This window comes from Ammodytes marinus (assembly GCF_949987685.1).
Source record: "Ammodytes marinus genome assembly, chromosome: 10".
Taxonomy (NCBI): domain Eukaryota; kingdom Metazoa; phylum Chordata; class Actinopteri; order Uranoscopiformes; family Ammodytidae; genus Ammodytes; species Ammodytes marinus.
Window position 1 is genome coordinate 4,919,991 of NC_137214.1, and position 22,623 is coordinate 4,942,613.

The window sequence follows — 22,623 nt, forward strand, 5'->3', positions numbered from 1 at the left end:
AGGTCCTGATAAGACAGTAGATAAGATTCCCAGGTAAGCCCAACTAGAATAGGTTTTTCTTTGGAGATATGATCACATTCCAGGGAACGTTGACATACTTAGAAGCCAACACTGTCTGAACCAAGACTAAACTGCAAGCCTAGCAAGTTTGGTGGATTGGAAACGAGCTTTGAGTGGAGTGTGTGTGGTAACACAATCCTGAAACGGCAGAGTTTGTCTGGAAATTAGACAAACTCTGAAACAAGAGAGCTCCTCTTTGTCTGCACCAGCTCAACTGCCTTGCTCAAGCTTCTTTTTCTTCCATGGTGTTTACTTTAGAAGTTTAAGTGTAGACCATAGATAGTATATAAAATGGATGTAGCATCCGGGCTGATCTGTTATTTCAATGACCGGATGTAGGTGGGCATCCAGGTATTTTTAAGCATGCTAAATCTGACCACAAGAGTTGGGACATCCTAGATCTTTTTATAACTATACTAAATAAGCAGGGCAGTATGGTTTATTGGAATGCAGAGCTGTAGTCTTTGTGGCACGCTCACTCATGCACTCATGCACTATCAGAAGACAGTAAAGAGAAAACAATGGCATGGCATTAGCCTGCCTTTGAAGAGGCAGTCCTACAGCAGGACAACTGACATTCCGCTGGCACCACATCACAGATCTACCTCCCTCCATATCGGCAAGCGCGGCTCAGATAATGCAGTGGTACAAGTCTGAAATAGTCCCATTACATTGATGGGGTTGGCCTCCACTATCCGCCTTTTACACATCTCGACTCTTTGATCCAAAATTACACCTGGATGCATCTGAGATATGAAGTACGCTACTACCTTTCATCAAACATACAGACAAATCCTGCAGACCCACTCTCGCTGTCTCTATTACTCCACAAACCATCTCCAGCAATATACTGCTAGACTGTTCCATAGCACTCAACAAGGCTGACTGATCATTCTAGACACCTCATCCACTCATCAGGCTCTATTGAAAATGATGACGTCTACTGGAACTCGGCAGGCGTTTTAATCAATATGTGAAACAGTGATTTTTCGACAAACATTCTCCAGAATGACCTAGTAATGCCCTTAAGTGGCTGCTTAGTCCGCTTATAGGGAGATCTATGGAAGATTTTATTGGACTTTATTATCTGTGATAGCAAAACAGTTTTGTAAAAACACAGAAGACAATTGACAAGTGTGTATCATGATTCATACGTATTTCACTATCCACAAACCTGTAATTTTTGACTTGCAAATATGTAGAACTTACTCTGACAATACAAAGTCATATTTACGCATTTACGGATCCATTTCTGCTTGTGAAAAAGGGTTTCCATTTTGGTGGATTGCCTCCTGTGAGTTTGTGAGCCACATTACATTTTTACATAATTTTGTCCAACGTCTACCAACGAGATCTGTAGAATAAACCTTACAAATGTGAAGTGCAATAATTTGTATGTGTGTAATTGTGTTTTGTAAAGTTATATCCACACAAATAAAAAGTGATTTGCAAATATGTAGAATTTAGGCTGTAAATGTGTATTTTAATTTTGCATAATTTTTTTTTTAATGCAAATAGTTTCACCACAAAAAATGACATGTCAACTCCTATTTACGCATTTACAGAACCATTTCTACACGTGAAACTGGCTCTGCATATTTGTGGATCGCTTCCTGTGGACTTAGTTACGGAATATTGTCCCATTTGTGCCGCAGAGATCTGTAAATTGAATTCTGTACTCAAGGTGCAGTCATGGACATATAAAGAAATGGACACCGTATTGAAAAATGGCGCCCATTCATTCCTATGAAAGCTGCTCATTGGCGCAGAGAAGCAACAAGGAAGCTGCCATATTGCTGTCATGTAAGCCCTGGCACGCTCCCTCCTCCTCCCTCGAAAACAAACTGAAAGCCGTTAAAAGCCGTTGGGCTAATAAAACGCTTGATGTGGCGTTTTGAAATGAAAAAACTTCAGTTTTAATAGTATATGGTCTAAAGATAAGTTTGAGCCTATGATTGATATCCAGAAAATTTTTGCGGCGACACAATTTTGTTCACCGCTTGTATTGGTGTGGACGGGGAAATCTGCCTTAGGGCTACCATGAAAATAAGCTCCCATTCACAGCATGCAGTACCAATGGGTTGGCCACTAGTCCATGCTGGCTGCTCGGAGAAGGCAGCATCCTGGGGGCCTGGGTGCAGTTAGACAGGTCCACCAGTAGATGGCGAACTCCCGGCGCAGCCTTTATATACTATTTATGGGCGAACCACATGGCCCCCTTGACCAATCAAAAGAGCTTGTTTAGGGGCGGCCACCTCATTGGTTCATTTGGAGGCCTGTCAGGTGAACATAGGAGGAAAAAAAAGCTCTCCACAGCTCAAGATCATTCTCGAGTTCGTCAGACATTGTTCCTCGTGAATGAGCAGGAAAGCAGCTGGCTGCAGCTGCAGACTAGCGGAGCTGAGTACCGGTGATAAGAGAGGTATGTTGTGATGCTGACCCACCATTATACTATCAAATACAGTAGTTTGTGCGCTGGTCACCTGCGAGGTAATCAGCATTTCTTGCTAGGCTATTTAGCGAGCTAGCTGACATGTTACACTAAAGCAAGATTATTTGAGTCTTTCGCCGTAATTTTTAGCACACAGACATGCCGCGACATGCAAAGCTTCTCCCTTTCATGTAATATTTCAATTGTAATACAACAATGCCAACTAATTAGATGGTCATTTAAATGCAGGCTATACATGTGTGGGGCAATTAGCTCTAAAAAAACTTTTACTCTTAGTAATATGTGTGCTGGTCACCTGTGTATCTAGTAACTGGTGTTATAGGGTTAAAGTGATAGAAATGGTTCTGTAAATGCGTAAATAGGAGTTGACATGTCTTTTTTTGTGGTGAAACTATTTGCATTTTTAAATGCTAAATTAAAATAAATATTTACAGCCTAAATTCTACATGTTTGCAAATCACTTTTTTATTTGTGTGGATATAACTTTACAAAACACAATTACACACATACAAATTATTGCACTTCACATTTGTAATAGTCTGGCATGACCACTTCCGCCAGCGTCTATTCGCTTGCGGCGGCAAGCTACGCAGCCCTGACGCAGCCCCCTCATTTTCCGGTTGCTGGCTTTCCCCTATTGTGATCCACCTCAAATTCGGAAACAATTCGCTCACAGTCAACCCGTGTGCTTATGTGCAGCGCTCTCTCACACACACACACACACACACACACACACACACACACACACACACACACACACACACACACACACACACACACAGGGTGTGAGAAGTCACATTACTGTAGACAGAAATAAAGTGTGGCGATACTTCGGGATAATAATATTGGCGGCGGCGGTCCGGGACGCAGCCTAGATTAGCCTAGCCTAGCTGTCCAACTTCATTGTACAACTACCCCCGGGCAGAAATACCCTCATAAACTCTGGAAAATGAAGCGTGGGGGTTTGAATTGAGCACCGGACCTTATAACCAGCTAGATTAAGATCCGCCATTCCCTTTCTTTGGTGAATTAGGGACTAAGCAGCGGTGTTTTAGCGACGGGGAAAGATTCCAACGGCTTCCACTATCACCTAGCAACTCTTACGGCTACTTGCTGCAGTTGGTGTAGCGCTCACAACGTCAAAACCCTGTTCTGCCTGTAAACAGACGGACTACGGCCCTGACTACAGCGATAGGAGGAGGTGGTGACATAAGTTCTCGAATGCTAAAAATTCTACTCGACCGCCGTAGCCGTCCTCTCAACCGCCGATGATAATGTTACCAGAGATAACACTACGTGGCTAGTTAACTCCGGTTAAGTTATCCCGTAAGCTCCTCGGGGGCTAAAATGTATGGTGTCTTGACATGCTGGTTAGAAAGCAACACACTACGTTTATTCCTTTTGTGTTTAATAGTTTTTGTGTGGCGTTTGCGGGTTTAGCCATTTCTCTGACAGTCTCTGGACGTGAAGACGTTCCATCAAAATAAGTTCCCCCCGGCACTATTTTGCAGGACACCGCTGCTGCTTCCCGGGGTTAGCCCCGCCCTAGATGATTGTGATTGGTTTAAACAAATACAAACAGGCTAGCCCAGTTTCCCCCGGTTTCCCCACCCGAATAGACGGCTCTAAACAGAGTGCTTCCAGACCATACTACGTGCTGTAGTTTGGTCTGGCTTTGCGAGACTACATTTGTAAGGCTTATTCTACAGATCTCGTTGGTAGAAGTTGGACAAAGTTATGTAAAAATTTAATGTGGCTCACAAACTCACAGGAGGCAATCCACAAATATGGAAACCCTTTTTCACAAGCAGAAACCGATCCGTAAATGCGTAAATAAGACTTTGTATTTTCAGAGTAAGTTCTACATATTTGCAAGTCAAAAATTACAGGTTTGTGGATAGTGAAATATTTTGAGAGAGCTGCAGGCACACACACACACACACACACACACACACACACACACACACACACACACACACACACACACACACACACAGAGGCGTTTTTACTGTGTGACACTGTCATTCTTTGACGTTTTAAGTAAGATTTTAAACCTGATTACACCTCCTGTCGTTCTTGTCAGACTTCAGTCACTGTGCTTACAGCTCGTTTATGGCATAAGATACTTTTGGACATTTTTTTAATGGAATGTCATTACAATGGCTACCAAAAAAAAAAAAACATTCTGTCTACTCATTGGTAACATCAATTTGTTTTTGTAAATGAAATGACATATTGAGGCTCAAGGATCAAGGTTTTTTATTAATGTCCCAAGAGGGCGAGGAGGTAGTGGCTAAAAACACACGACAGTACAAGACAACAATGCACACAAAAGACCACAGTATGTACACAAACCTGGGAAGTCATAAAGTGCTAAAAATAAAGTGCCAAGACATAAAGTGCCTGCATAAAGTCCTGTGTGCCGTCAGCAGCATCATTGTCATCAAAAGCAGCATTTAAAGGGCAGTGCGCCGATGTATTGGGGCTGAAGAGAATAAAATACTGCAGATGTGTACGTTTTGAAAAAAGGAACTATACACATTTTCTTCATCCTGCTTCTTTTGGACCATGGGGCGTGTGTTATGTTGTTTTACACTGCATGCTTCACATGCATATTTTCCTAAAGCATGCAAACATTCTGTCCATATGCTGTGTGCACAGTAGAGCCCATGCATACAGCAAAGCATTACCTCAAGGGTAGGAGGGGGAAAAAATCATTGGAGTGAAGCTTCCTTTGTAAATGTGACAGGGCAGTCATGTTTTCTCTGTCTGTCTGTCAACCTTTCATTATCATGACTGAACATTTACTGGAGGGACAGATTGGCTACAATTTTGTCTCCCCCTGACATCTCTGTCTGTTTGCTTCCTGCTCAAATAAAAATGGCTCCCAGGCAGAATGCCAAGATCCCCGAGGGCAGTCCACACATCCACTGTAGGGACACCAAGAGAGACAGGAAGAAACACATTAGTTCCAGTGAAAAAAAGCATCACTTGTCTTCATGTAGACTAGAGTTTGGCGCCCTGCCTAACACTTGGAGATTACAGGCGGGCCTGGGGGTCAAGCCATTCAAAGCAGACCCCCGGCTAAGGCCAGTCCATTTGGGCCGCTTAAGTCAGTGTTATCAAGGGGTCATGCTGAAATTGCTAACGCTTAAAATGCAGGGCAGTGATGAGTGAGTCACCAAGCTTGTTTGTCCCATCTTTTATTTTAAGTGTGCACGCTGTATGCACACACACACTCAAGCACAGACAAGTCACTGGCGACCTCATTAGATAGTGAGATAAAATTGCCAGACCGAAAAAAAAAGCTCTTTTTTCTTATAACACAGTACCACCCAAGGATTAAGGCTAAAGCTCTATCCCACACACAATGAGCTCTTTGAAATGGAAAACTCTCCTCCCTGGGAATAAAGAGACATTCACAGTTTAACTAAAGTGGACCCTGCGTGTGATCCAAGAAATCCCCAAAGAATCTGGCACATTTTAATATCAGCAGTCTTGGCTAAACCAGTATTGGAATAATCCAAGTGTTAAAAGTAAGGTACGGTTTGAGAATGGTGTTTCCATGTAGTGGTACATGCGATGCGAATACCACTAAAAAAAAACTCCTGCATGCAATCATTATTTTAAAACTTTAGTACGTAACTTTTTTCATATAAATGAATGTGCGTGACATTCAAGCCATCACCTTGGTTGACACAAAGTTGATTAAGCCTCAGCTCCACAAAACTCTGTCTGTATTTCTCAGTATGGCATACAGGAGATTACTACGTTTAACTTTTAAACAGAGAAAAATCAAAGGCAGTGGTCCACTAAGAAAAAAAACATGGACATACAGCTAAAAGAATAAAATATGGCCGTTTCTCAATTCAAAGTACACAAAGTACGGACTTGCGGACTTGGAAGTTCGAACTTGCAAAGTCCGGACTTCTAAGTACAAACTTCCGAGAACGGGAGGACGCACCTGCAATTGGAACGGCAGCGGACTCGATTACGTCACCACCTCGGCTCGTCTGTTAACTGTGCTACAGCCTCATGTGGGCATATACAACGTTAACAATAAACACATAAAACAAAAACCCCAGCCTCTTTCATTTTGAAATAGTATGTAAATATTTTATGTAATTCACGTGTATGTAGTAGTAGGATAAGTAGTAGGCTAATAGTACGTAAATATTTTGAATTAATAGGCCTACATTTGTTATATTTTTAAAATGTTCCTTTATAGCCTATTAGTATTGCTTTAACAATATTTTAAGAAACATAGGCCTCTATAAGAAGACTATACAGTATTTTTTGACAGATGTGTATAAATGAAAATATATGCGTGCACACCTGTACCCTATATACACGCACCTGTACCCTATATATACGATGTCATTGGCGGGAAAACGATTGAGGAGTTATTGTTGGAGATTTATTTATATCAGAGTACATACGAGCGAGATTTACGGTTAATAATATAGACACACACACACAAACACACACACATACATGGATCGTCGAGCCAGAATTTGTGCTGCCCTGGCGATGGGCTTTCTGTATGAGCGAGCGGAGGAGGAGGCTGCTCAATCGAGGAGGCGGATCGCCGACCGGGAAGCTGGGATGCGGCGGAGGATGCTGAGGAGACGAGCCCTCATCAGTTGTCTGTCTCACGTATGTGTCCTATTGATATGGCTTTTGTTTTAAAGGCCTACTTCACCGGTTTGAATATGAAGGTGTATTGAATTCTGAGATCCTATGTATTATAAATGTGCAAATTTTTTTTAAATCGGTTCATCCTAGCCTGAGAAAAGGCAGAAAGAGTGTTTTTTTTAACCCTATATTTCTCTTTCTATATAGGGTTAAAAAAAACGTACTTTGTAAATATTACTGTGATGTCACAGTAAAAGACATCACAGTAATATTTACAAAGTAAGTTTTTTTTAACCCTATTTCTCTTTCTGTGATGTCACGAGAAAGAGAAATATAGGGTTAAAAAAAACACTCTTTCTGCCTTTTCTCAGGCTAGGATGAACCGATTTCAATTTTTTTCGCACATTTATACTACATAGGATCTCAGAATTCAATACACCTTCATATTCAAACCGGTGAACTAGGCCTTTAACCTTTCAATTTATCGGTTCATATTGATATAGAACCTTGACTGTAATGAGTGAATTTGTCATTTTACCACAGGGTTGAAAGTTGAAAAGCTACACACAACATATAGAACAGGCTGAAACGATTAAGAAAAACCTAGGCCTGTAATAATTCACAGGCCTGGAAAAGATTCCAGTGAATTTACCTTAACTTTTTTGCTGATCAAACAAGTAAAGTGTTAATTTTTAATTCTGCTAGACTTTAAGAATTCATGGCAGACAACATATATTAAATAGATAATCTATCTATCGCAATAGTAAATATACATACACACACAATAAACACAAATAATATAAATAGTAAATAACTCAAACGATGTTTAAAGATTATTTAAAAAATTTTCTAGTATCAGGACCAGAGCGGCTCACAGCTGTACGCACAGCTCAACACCACTGTGCCAATCCTGGCTGTGTTTTTTGCTGGAGGGGACCTGAAGCCAGCCTTCAGGCTCTCCAGGGAGAGCTTTGACCGGCTGCTGGTCTTGCTGCCCCGGGAGAAGGTCCATGGATGGAGCCATGAGGTGGAGGTGCTGGTGGCGGTGTACTGGCTGGCCTGTGGTGCGTCCTACAGGGTGACGGCCGACATCTTTGGGATGCCCCTGTCCACAGTCTCCAGGACGGTCCATGGCGTGGTGGAGGCGATGATGGCCATCCTCCATCGCGTCATTCATTTCCCCAAGCCGGAGGAGATGGAGGAGGTGGGGGCAGGCTTCGCTCGCCTTGCGGGTCACGAGGCCTTCAGATCTGCAGCCGGGGCCATTGATGGGTGCCATGTCAGGATTGTGCCACCTGCAGAGCAGAAGAAGAGCTACTTCAACAGGAAGCTCTTCACATCGATAATTCTGCAGGGTATCTGTGATGGGAGCGGCAAATTCTTAGATGTTTACATTGGGAACCCGGGCTCAGTGCACGATGCGCTGGTCCTCCGCCGTTCCCCAATTTACAAAAAGGCCCTGTACCCACCTGCTGGGTACTTCTTGCTGGGTGATGGAGGGTACCCCTGCCTGCAGCGTCCCGTGGCCATCATCACGCCATACCGCCACCCTCTAGCCGGTAAGAACCCTCTCTCTGTCTCAAGAAAAACATACACAGAAACAGATTGTGACTTTGGCTGATACATCCATGTGAATTTTGATTACCAGGTCATGTTGAGGCGCGCTTTAACAGGCAACACGCCAGAGGGAGGAACATTGTGGAGCGGTCCTTTGGGATGCTGAAAACCCGCTGGCGGGCCATCTTTTTAAGGGCCCTGGAGATCCGGCCTCTGTTTGCTCCCAAGGTGGTGGGTGCCTGCTGCATCCTGCACAACATCTGCATGGCAGCAGAGGATGTGTTGGAGGAGGGGGAGGAGGAGGAGGAAGATGGCCCCGGTGACCCCGTGGAGGCAGATGACAGGGACCTGTCTGGCACCGTCTGGAGAGCGAGGCTTGCTGCCCAGGTTTCTGCTCCTGTAGCACCGGTCGTTTGCCTGCGAGAACACGACTACATATAGACACACACATACACACAAAAACACATACACACACACACACACACACACACGACCACCCCCCCCCCTAAAAAACAAAAAAAAAGCAATAAATACATGTTTGTATATATTCCTAGCTTTGTAAATAAATGTACATATTTGTAATGATTTGTTATAATTTCCTTTGTATGTACAGTTTTTTATATTTAAATTGGTTGATTTTAAATTGCTCAATCGGTTCAGTAATGTTAATTCCAGTTTTGATGAGTATATAATAATTGTATAGTGTTGGCTAAAGAAGCTATATTAGATTTGAAAAATACCCTCATACTACTCATGTTAATAACTCTGTTCTTCAAAACTTATGTTGTGTTGGTAGGTGATGCCGCAGCAGTTGGGTAAATCGTAAATAGAAAGGTTTAATGAACAAACACAACCAAGAACAGTAAATAAAGCTCATTGTGTGACAATATACTGTTGGTCCTGCTAGAAGAATAAGTCCAAGCTAAAAGGAGTGACAATTTGTACTTGTTTGATATTCATATGACTGACCAATGATTGGAAAACATGTGACCAGTCAGAAGAGTAAATTATGGAGTGTGTGGAGCTTAACCTTGTTTGAAGACTTTATAAAAAAAAACTTGATGCTGAATGAGTCTCAACTTTCAGAAGAAATATTCTTGTTTTTTTATGCTAAATAAAGCAGCTATTTTCCTCTTGAAACTCTTGCCTCCTGTCCCTGAGTACCACTCTGAATTTGCCACAACAGTATGCATGTGACATGTAGAATAGAAAAATACACTGTTGCTATCTAAAATGACCAGATAAGGATGAATTATCATTTTAAATAATTTATTTTTATAGTTTATCAATTCATTTTTCAAACAGGGCGAGATATCGCTCAGACCTGCCAGCTGCCACCCTCTCCCTCTCTTCCTCTCTCACCACCGCCTGCCTCTCTCTCTCCTCTTCTCTTTCTCCCTGCTCTTTTAAAATGTCCAGAAGACTTTCCCTGGGCCTCTTTCTGGTGTTTGTAGCCTGGCCAGTGGTCTCCTCGGCAGAGGAGGTAGAGGCTGGTACGCCTACCACGCCACCGGCAGTTGCAGAAATGTTTGCCGCAACAACCAGGGGCGGGCTGATGGAGTGCTGCCCCTGGAGTGTGGCATCCATTGCAGCATACCACTGCCAGGTGGCAGCAGTAGCCGTACCGGCCTCTACCCCTCTGCCTGTCGGTGGGTCCCTAAGCTCCTGAAAACAGGGTATTGATTACTGCACTGTCAAACTTATTATTTTCATTTAATCACACTTTAGTACACTTACTCTATTTAAAGGGCCACTGAAATGGTATTGTGTGTAGGTTAATTTATATATGAAGGAATCCCTGGAAAGCTCTATCAGTATATAATACAAAACAGATAAACAGGCAACTTATACTTACTTTATATTTTCCTTTGAGATTGTTCCACTTTTTCTTCGCCTGTTTCGGGGATATCCCCATCCCAGACGTGGAAATGAAGTCCCTGGGTAAAGCAATAGTACACAGCCAGTTTAATAACAACACAAATATTATTCTTTATAAATGAAGACTACCGCCACCCGATTTGAACCGTCCCCAAGACATACAAGCACTTCAAATCAATCAATACTCACTCCCATCCTGTCGTGGAGGAGTTCCTTAGGCCAGTAAAAAGGGCCTCATTGGCGGCCCGCCACTCTATCAGGGCCCTTGTCTCTTCATTTGTCCCTTGATAAAATATAACTTGTTTATAGGCCTATTTTAATTGAATGCATAATAAAAGCCATCATATCAGGTTTAACAATTTAGCACAATATGGATAAGACTTATAGAATACTTCCTTTTTGACTGTTTCCCCTCCCTTATCTTTATAATCAAAATTGTTAATGCATGAGATTGTATTTGACAACAATATTATCTATTAAAATAAATATCAAATAAGGGTTAATGCTCCAGATTTGACAGCGTCCCACATTAGAGCATTTGCGACAAGCTGGCTGTCCCAAACGCACACACGCACACACACACACACACACACACACCTGCCTGAGGCTTTTTATAATAGGCAGATGACTGACTGCTGAAGCTGGCGGGACGAGCTAGATGTCCCGGGACATCTCTAGCCCGTCCCTAACTCCTACCGAGCTAGCTCCCATACACGACACACACAAGCTAGCTGTCTCTATCGGAAAACGTCCGAGAAAATGTCAAGTAGGACTTGACATGTTGGAGAATTCAATGATTGCCTAATAAAAACGTTGAAAAAACGTTGAAACTACGGTATTTGTTAAACAAAAGTAGTATTTGGAAAATAGTAATTATGCTTACAGTTGTGGGTCTTCTCCTGCTCAGTTACACTCGCCATTGTAGTCGCCATTGGTTTTGATCCGACGCTGCGAAATGCATTCTGGGATATCTAACGGCCCCAAGTCCGCACAAGTCAACACCGATGCATCCTCGATAGAATGGCCAGTTGAAGAACACATCAGGAACACTTCCGGGTACTTGACTTGATGCGAACTTTGAATTGGAACAGTACTTGGGCTACGGTTGATGACGTTTTACGAGAACGCAAGTACACAAGTACAGAAAAGAACGCGAATTGAGAAACGGCTTATGTGTCCGATCACCGAAGGCTTACCTGGTTGTAGATACGCCAATAATAGTGTTGTTGTAATTTCTCAGAATTCCTCATGGGGGGCGACAGATGTTACACACTGTAGCTTTAATCAACCCAAGTTTATGAAAGGGAGGAAGTTAATAATGATGTACTCATTCTTCCTGCTCAATTAAAAAAGACCAACTATAATTAATAGCAGTGTATGAGATATAACTTATGGGTGAAGAATACCTCTCCCTTCTGTCTTTATAACAACGCTGTGGATGTGCACTTGCCACAATAGCTTGCCTCTAAATGCACAATAGGGAAATCAATGCTCTAAACACATTGGTGTAAGTGCATTCTTCAATTGATTATTCCAACCTCTCCCTTTGTCTATTGAGAAAATCAGTTCTTCTTGACAATGCCCTAACCCTGGAACTAGGGTTGCAAAGGGGTGGAAAGTTTCCGGTAAATTACCGGAAACTTTCCGGAAACTTTCCACGGGAACTTTCGCTCGGGAATTTTGGGAATATTCAAAATTGGAAATTATAGGAATTAACTAAATGTCGGTAATTTAAATTATTTTTTTTTCATATGCAAACATAAATCTAAACATCTAAACACTATGTTTTGTCATAGGCAGACATCCATGCAAAATTATACAATTAAAAATCATTACATTTGAACAGATTTATTTGTAAGAACTTTATCATGTTTTGATTATTTTATGAACAATTTAATTTCACTGAACAACAAAAAGATGAATGTTGAGTTAAATATTACTCATCTGTCTGACCCAACCTATTCAATAAATAAAGTCAAATGCCCCCCATGTGATGGAGGAATGCACAGAGCATGTAGGGGGCATGGCCTCAGTACCCCTGCAGTAGGATGTGTGCTATGTGCAACTTGCCAAGGTTACTTGCATAAAATCTGGTTATTTTAGTCAAGATTTTGCTCAAATATATTTTCCTCAACTATATTTATAATCACTGTTTAAGCCTCTGTAAACCTGGTCTAGTAAAAATCAATATATGAAATCAAGTTGGGTGTCTCAATAAACTTAAAAAAAAATCTGATTTGAAATTAAATGTTCATAAATATATAAAAACTTAGTTGAAAAAACTGCTTTTTACTGTCTAAAACGTTTGCCAGGACTGAAATAACATAGTTAGAAGGATTTAGTGCATTTGGTTTGCTTTAAATTGAGTAAATTCCCGTTTATTCCCGTTAATTCCCAAAATTCCCGTTAATTCCCATAAATTCCCGTTAATTCCCATGGAAAGTTTCCAACTTTGAAAATTCCCGGAATTTTGCAACCCTACCTGGAACACAAAAAAGACAAATAGAAATACACACCCATTGTGACACACAAAGGCGCCTCTTTGTAAAGCCAAGTCATCAGGAACATTGGATAAGCCCTTTTATCACTCTGATCTTTTTTCTCAAGCTTGATCCATCCATCACCCCTTAAATGCATTATTTCCTTCACTTTACCAGTTTATGGTGCTCCTGAACATTCAATAAGGTGATTTTTTTTTCTCTCAAAAGTTTGTACAGAAACTTCATAGGGCATGTCTGTGAAAATGTGCTATAACTGCAGAGACAATCCCCCTGCACCTCCCTATTCTCCCCCGTACGGCTACCCCTCAATGCCCACTGTTTTCTTCTGGGAGAGGACGATAAACGCTGCGGCACCAGCCTCTATATTCCCTGAGAAGAGACGATAGCAATTGTTGCACGCTTAGCACGCTTAGCTTTAACCAATAACTCTTAATCGGGAGAGGAAGTCTTGCTTATTGAACTAAATAATTTACCCTGAAACGGGCCTTTGGTTTTTCGGTTCCCGTCTGCTTGAGATGATGTAAAAGTTTGAAGTTTTAGACGCCCTACCAACTGAGCTAAGGGCGCCCCCCAGGAAATTGAGTTTTAACCGTTTTTAATTGGATTGTAACTGTAGGTTGTTGGACATATAGTAGGTATGCGGTATAGTAAAACATTCAGAGGTGGGGATTTACTTTGACAGCACAATAAGGCGGTGCCATCGGAATGTTTAAGATTGTTATATGGTCGGCCGTAACAAAGATTATAATTATAAGCAATGCAATGGATGGCAATATCAGTCCACATTCACAATCCCACAATTTTGATCCAGATTGAAATATTCCAACAACTATTCAATGGATTGCCTTGGGAAAATTGTTCAGATATAGGTTCTAGTAACCAGAGGATGAAAGCTGTACTTGTCATAATATAAATATCATCCCACTAATATACTCTTTAGTGCCAATTATCAAATGTTAGCATGCTGAAGAGCTAAACCAACATGGTGACAAGCTAAACATTATACCTGCTAAACATTTGCATGTTAGCATTGCCATTGTGAACATGGAAACCATGAATCACTTTGTTGATTCCAATCACTGCAGCTGAACGATTGGTTGTCAGTCAGTGCGTTTCCATGGGACAACTAGATTGGATTAAGACATATCGAACTTGCCACTCGAACAGACCGAGTCACTTGTCTGAGTATACATGAGATTATAGTGACTATAGAGCCACGCAGGCCCGGTTCTAGAAAGTCAGACTTGGGGGGGCCCGTAGAAATTTTGGGGGGGCACACTGGGCAGGGAGACCGAAGATGCGAGCGCGCGCAGAGCGCGCGAGCCGAAATTTTTTGCCCTTGTAAGATCTCTGCGTCTGCTTTTTGGCACATTTACTGTGAATTGTGTAGAACACAATATGCAAATAAACGTTGAGTGTTGCTGTGTGGGAAATATGATTATTGCATGTTTTTTTTCTCCAAAATGTTTATGAATAACATATAATATACATTATATACAACATAATGTGTATATATATACAATAAATGATTGTGATGTAAGTGTTTTATTGGCTAATTTTATTTGATGCCTCAAATGGTGAATTAAATAGGCCTACTTCCTATTAGTCAATGCATTGTGTGTCTGAATGTGTTCTCAACAGGATAATGCAGAACTGATTTAAAAAAAAAAATACACTTGGTTAACAGCAGCCAACAGTAGCCAGCTAATCTATATTTTACAGTAGGCAATTTAAATCATGTGTGTGTTTGTGTGTCCAACAGGACAAATGCAGAACAGATTTTTTGGGGGTTTTTTGATTTAGTTAACAGCATTCAACAGCAGCCAGCTGATCAATATTAATTTAACAGTAGGCTATTTCAATCATATATATGTGTGTGTGGACCCAATTAATTTTATTTGACATTTTCTTGGACAGCGAACGAAATTTTCCGTCCGATAGTGGGTCGGGAAAAAACCCAGACCCACTATCGGAAAAAAAAAAAAAAAAAAAAAAAAAAAATCTCAAATTTTGGTTGGGGGGGCACAGCTCACATCTGGGGGGGCACGGCCCCCCCTGGCCCCTGGCTACCGCCGGCCCTGGAGCCACGTCCGGTTCCCTTCCAACAACAACACTACTATTTATTATGTCGTCTCCCCGGCAGAGATTCCGAGCAAGTGCAGAACGCAAACTCCGATGTGCGATATGCGATCCCTGTATACATGCAGATAGAATGCCGACTATGAACAAGTTATCTAGGTGTTCTTATCCGACTTTGCTTGTCCGTTAATGTGCCGATTTGTGTGCGAAGTACATCGGATAAACAGGGTTCTCAACTTTTGGAAATTGTTTAGAGTGAGACAGAAGCGGATTTCCCACGCTCGCGCGCGAAGCATGTGTTTATTTATTAATTTAAAGCATAATAATGGTTTTTAACACAAGTTCAGTTCAGTATAATGTATTTGTTTTAGTTAAAATATAGCCTATTGTAGTAATTTTATGATGAAAGTATAACTGGATTAATACCAAATGCCAGACTAGTGAGATGGGTGTTGGGCCTAGGGTAGTTGTTCGGGGTAGTTATTTCAGTAAAACTCTTAGTTCAGTTCAGCAAATATGGATACTGGATATTACTGATGCTCGCTGTTGTAGCTTCGAGTGGCAGATTTTGAGGCCTTCAGGATAGGGGTTTTCTGGCTCCCACTTGAAGCACTGTGGCTCCACACCAGCCATTTTGACCATCATAATGGACGACAATGTTCCTTCTAGGGCTAGTCTGTTTCTGGTGCTGGTCTTGTTAAGACCAACCATGGAGAAGACTATTACGGCGTCCGCATTTGAATGTGGGAGCACTAAAACCAACTTGGCCCCTCAACTAGTAGGTGAAAAATAGAAAAGCAAGTGCAAAACAAAAGCATTATCAGCTATGTCTTATGGTCTTCATAAGACCATAAGACATCCCACACACATACAGGAATAAGCTTTCAAAGTGTAAATTATATACTGTTCATAAAAAGTAGCTTTCCACCCTGTATCTGTTGCAATGGGCCCCTCCATCATATAACATGGGTCTGCAGACCAATCTTCTGAAATGTTTTTACAGTTGCAGAGTTTAAGAGTCTGGGCCTATTATCTCATAATCCATCTATGAACCAACTAGTTTCCACAATCTTTTTTTTATTTTTGCGGGGAGCATGCACAAGCATTATTCATAGAAAAAAAAATGTGGGGGGCCCCACACAGGGTCTTGAAACGGGCCCCGAGATCGTTAAGACCGCCCCTGCACGCTTGTCGTGCCGCCTGACGAAACGCTGCGCCTTCTCTCTGCCCGCTCGCCTCTCCATTGAGAGTGCATTAGTGGGCGCAACAAACTCCTCGGCCCGTGTGAAACGGCCTTAACTACTGAACGAAGGAAATCAAATGAGTTTTTCCCCAAAAAACAGGACAAATTGTGTCCCGGGAGAGATTTTTCTTTCCCCGGGACAGCTGGTGAAAAAAGAGAACAATTTCGGGAAAACCGGGACGGGTGGCAACACTAGGTGATGGTGGTGACGGCCAGGATTTATCGAAGCTATATATATATAAAAAAAATAGTTTGGCAGAGTTGTAATTTGCGTGAGAAATGCAAGGTGTGGCGTGGAGCGTGTGAATTGCCTGAAATGCGTGTGTCTCACTCTCATTGCGTGAGGGTTGAGAACCCTGGATAAAGGTGTTTACATGCATTTTACAAGTCCTGTTGAAGTCTTATTCGTTTATTTACCCGATTATGAGTCTGCATGTAAACGCACTGACTGAGTATTATCACCTTTTTTCAAAGCAATTTGTTACATTTACAATTACACAACATCAATTACATTTGAGTTTATCTGGCACCAGCAAGGAGAGCTCCACTGCTAAAAGCTACATTTGGTCAATGCTATCACAGTATTGGCAGGTCAGTTTAAAGACTTGTTGTTAGAATGCTGATGTTAGAAATCAGTTAAAAGTTAGCGTAGGGCCTAAAGTTAAAGTCCCACAGTCACGGTTGTTTTATGATAAGCTAGAATTATTAATAACAACATGACTTGAGTTCACTGTAAATGTTTTGATATAATAATGTAATTGCCATTTGACAATGGACAGTAAAAAAGAAAATAGATAAAGTCAGCTGCTACATCTGCTTAAATGATTCAGTCACAGAACAATATTCAACAAACTGAGTTTAACCTGGAGGTTTTTACGTGTCCCCTTATGAATGAATGGGAATCAAGTAGTCCAATACAGTTTACTGACATGCATTCACAAAAAAAGTATGTATAGTGGGATTATGCCTCAGCACTTCTCAACTCTTCTGGCATTTTAGAATACTTCACCATGCTGGAAATTCCTCCCTCTGACACATTGACTTCACACTGTTATTAACACAATCAATCTGCTCCAGTATTTGCTGGTTATGTGACTTTCCCAGTCAGAGAAAATTCCACAAATCTGTTCATCTCTATACAAATTTAGTCTCGCTCTCTTTTAACCACATCAATTTAAGAGCTGCCCAAAGAGATTTGCATTAACACAGAGGAACACAGAAAAAGCACAAACACACACTGAACTTGGAGAAAGCCTATACCGAAACTAATTCAATTCCACAGTGGTCCATACTGGAAAAACTGATATTTTTGGTTGTTTGGGATAACAAAGGCCTCTGCCTAAAGTGAGAAGGAGCTGAATCCATCTGAATCTGTACGTCCATCCAACCCTTCATAATCCTCTTCATTATGTTAGCCACTCAAGTCATCATTTAATCTGTACATTATGCATATATATATATTTCATAGTGCTGTCAAATGATTAAAATATTTAATCGCGATGAATCGCATCAATGTCGTAGTTAACCCGCAATTAATCGCACATCTTTATCTATTCTAAATGTCCCTTGATTTCATTTTGCCCCATAATTTTTTCTCATTTCAATGCTCTTATCACACGCATTCTCTACACCCTTGTAATTCAGTGTATATTTGTTTTTAAATGTCATAATTTCCAATTCAGTGCAAATTGCCCACAATGTAGATCCAACAATGTAACTGTGAGCTACATGTATAGTTTGCGGTGGTGTAGTGTTTCTAACATTTATAGTTGTTGCAACAGCATATGAAAAAACTACAAAGTTTGTTAATGTCGCAATAAAAAAAATGTACACCGTTAAAATGGGTTTGCCTTAACGTCATTAATAATTTGTTAAACTGACCGCACTATATTTTTTATTATATTTAACATTATTCTATTACATGTACAATGTCCTATGTCACTAGTTATTATTGTTTGTATTGTTATTTACATGTACAGTTTTCTATTTCCTCTACTTTTAAACACAATTGTGTTTTTCTCCTTCTATCGCATTGTTGAGAGGAGCCTGGGACTTAAGACTTGCTTTGCAAATGGCCGCTGCTGAATTTTTTTTTGTTGCATAATGACAAATAAACCATCTTGAATATTGAAAATCCTCATCTCTACCTCTCTCTCTCTCTTCCTCTCTCTCTCTGTCTCTCTCTCTTTCTCTGTCTCTCACACACACACACACACACACATGCACACACATCACAGAACTATCTTCTTTTTCTTCTCTAATTTTTTTCATTTGCTTCGCCACTTTCCATCCCTCTCTCACACAGATGAGGTCATTTTGCACTGATTTCATTCCAGCTGTTAGGGGTTTGGGGTTATATATCTGGGAGAGCTTCCAGTCCAAAATCCCCACCGATCAAATGCCCATACACAGCCTCTCCTGCCCAGCCATGTAATGCTCAACAGCTGCATGTACAACATTGTGTATTGACACTGGAGCAAGGGCTGCAGACACACACACACACACACACACACACACACACACACACACACACACACACACACACACACACACACACACACACACACACACACACACACACAATTACAATCTGAATCACTTTGTACTTACTATGCCAAAGTTCATGCCATGTGCAATAGAGTAGGCTCTATCTGTGATGTAATAATATTGCTTAAATTGTGCTGACTTTCTGCACAACTGACCAAACCTACAATGATTTATTATGGAGGATTTCTCAACTATTAGTTTAATTGGTTGGACAATATTTTCTTTGGTTCAACTAGAAACCGCTGTAAACTCTGTCTGTAGGGTAACCCTCTAGGGACATCTAGTGGTCAGACATGCATAATGCAAACCAATCATTACAAAGACAAATATTATTACTATGATTTATACAGTAATAATCCTTTTTCTTTTTGTTAAAATTTGCTTAATATCATCACCACGTCTGTTCAAAATAGTTACATCTTTGTCCTTCATATGTTTTATTTATTTTCTTCTGACCTTTATGAACCCAATGTGTAGAACATTTTTGATGTGACGGCAACAACACAACCAATGTATCGTTTTATGTAGAAGACATCTGACACATGTATTCAGTTCCAAATCATCCCACAATTCAATTCTCATCAACCTATGACAAGTCAATGAGTAACCGACTGTGAAAACAATGCTAAGTAATGTGTGAACTGTTAAAGAGGGCAGGACCCTAAACTGGAACACTATGGTTTAATTCATGAAGGTACACTCTCTTTTACATTAGAACATAATAGATTTAAAAACCTGCATTACTTTGCCATAGTGAACATGTTTGCTGTTTACAAATAAGTGTTTATAAAGCTGTTGGAAATCATTTTCTTTTTCATTGTTGACCTTAAGGAATTCAAGAGCAACACTACATCAAGAGTTTAACCTTTATACTTTTCCTATAGATATCATCATGAAACTTTGTCAGTTGAGCACTTCCATTAAAACAATAATTTTTTTGAATAAATGTTCAAATTTGGCATTCAATTTATTATTCGTACATTTGCATATTTAAACAAATTTTTTTTTGAGCTGTCAGGTGAACCGAGTTTTGATATAGCCTTTTTTTTCATTTTATAAATCAATACTATGCATAGGTATTTTGAAAATGCATTTTTCGATTAAACATTTCAAATTAATGACTGCCGGCTGCCACTAATGGGCTAACATTCCACCTCTCTCTACACAGGCAGGATGGCTGGTCCCTCTGTTAACATGTAGCCTACGGAAGTCAAAAGCAAATACAGTTTCACTAATTAATAAAAAAACATTCAAACATGTGTACTGTGTTTGGTCAATCCTCCATTTTAGTTAACCCTTTCATTTATGGTAATGGTACCCATGGTTTTTCCACAACATGAACAGAACCTTCTATGATAACCTTCTGAATAGTGCTACGAATGATTATGGAAATATGAGTTGATGTAATTGCTTTAGAAGTTGGGATTTTTGGTTCGTAGTATTGAGAAAAACTATAATGTTCTGATAATGTCTGTTAAATATGTTTGTATAGGAGAAACAGACAAGGTAGTTAAATAAACATCTAAATGTACGTGTTGGACCTTGTATTTAGACTTGTTTGAAGGAAGACATGTTATGGAAGCGTACTAAAAATCTAAAAATCGACCAGTGCTTGGAAAAAGTAGACACAACCCCAAAATTGCATTGGCAGATCTACCTTTTTACCTTACCTTTACCTTACCTTACCTTTACCTTACTATACCTTTTTTAGTTTGTGGCACAGTTATTGAGAAAGCCAGTCCTTTTGTCTGTGTCTACCTATTTGGACAGAGTCCCATCTTCTGACCTTTTTATTGTTCATATCTCAATCTCATTGTCCCTATTTGTAATCTGTCAAGTATCAGAATCAGCCTTTATATGGTCATATCCTTCTTTGACCTGGTCAGCTTATGTTATATTCTTTCCCTTTTCTCCTAATTTGACTTTGATGTTGGGTTTCAGTTTCAGTATAAGAGGATGGTAAACAGTGACAAAGGATTGTCAGACCGGTTTTATTGAAGGCAGACCGCAGACACGTACTAGTAACTGGCATGAAGGTAAACGTGTTCCTGTGACATCATTGTGTGACATCATCACTCCCCTAAGTCAGAAACTTCCAGCCTTGGGCCTATTTATTTCATTTTCAAGTTGGTTGTATGACACCTTTATTGTTTGCTAATGACGCAAATACATGGATAAACAGCTGGACAGCAGCAGGCTACAAAATTAATCATAGTATAGGCTATTATTACATTATGGAATACGCTTAATAGTATACCATTATATTTTTAAAGAAATGTTTAAGGTTTTCGTTTTCAAATATATTTGCATAGGCCTATAGGCCTACTCACTCAATAATGAAACTACTAGGCATAACTGTGTGGCATAACTGAAGTGACTTGTGTAGCCTATAAGTGAGTGACAGGGAAAGTGAGAGGATTATTTTGACAATTGTACTAACATCCAAGAGGACACTTTAGTCACAACATTTCAGTATGACTAAAGTTTAGGGGGGAATGTAGTTTCTGTCACATTTTAAACCATGGTGTATCTGTAATGCGAATGGATTAGGCGACATGAATCATTCAGTTTCGGGACGAATTTGAATTGATCGCGTTCAGTTAGAATTTGTGATGAATTGTTTTTTTTAAAGAACTTGAACCGGAAGTCTCATTGCTGTTAACTGGTGGTGTCACGAGCAGGTGGGCACGAGCGCAATTAAAGGGCCCACTGTGCTTACCAGGAGAACGCTCAACTATTTTGGGCTGAGAACGCAATTTTAAGTATTGTTTTTCCTCTCAATTATTAAATATTCATCTAATTGAGGCCTGTACGATAGGTTATTATCATATTCTCCAATTGTCGAGGTAATGTGGTGCACTTTACCCATAGCCTGATATGAAATATACAGCAGGCTAGCTTTGTTATGCTTTGTTACATTAGACTATTTGTCAATAGTTGACTCCTAGTTTTGCTATGTTAGTTTCATCTTTGCTGTCGCAGGATAAATTAAATGGAACAATGAAACGTTTGTCGTGGGGGAGGAAAAAAAGCCCAGGGACAGTTCATAGACGCTTGACATCTAACAGTTATTGCCGCAACTGAGATGTGTAAACTTAATTAGTGCAACAATGTCCGGGCCAAAACGAAACGTGCCAGCCTTAAACGAACTAGGTGATAGCCTACTTCTGCACCTGCTAGTGACACGGTTACAAACGACTTTAATAATAGACCATACAAATATTTGTATATCCCTAAAAGTAGGCTATGTTTCAAGGAGTTTAATTAAAAGGCTCACTACAAACAGACAGTCGCAACTTGATACGTGAAGCGGAAGTGAGTAAAAGGTGCCTACTGCTGAACAACATTCTACCTCTGTGCTGTGAAAGCGAAGTTCCTCTGGACTTTTCTCTTTTTGGAGGTGACGTCGGGGAAATGTGTCGCTCTTATAAAACTCGGGCGCAATTGCACGGAATAGCAATCGCTCCTGTACATCACCGTCAAGGTAAGGTATCATTATAGTTGCTTGTTTAACGTCTGTAATAGAAAAAAAAGTGAAATTATTAATCCAATATAACCGGCGAAAATGTAAACAAATGTGTAGCTGCGGGTTCAAGGTAAGCTAAATTGTAAATACAATGTAGCCTATAAATGATCTACGATTAATACGCATACTTGGTTCCTAAATAATA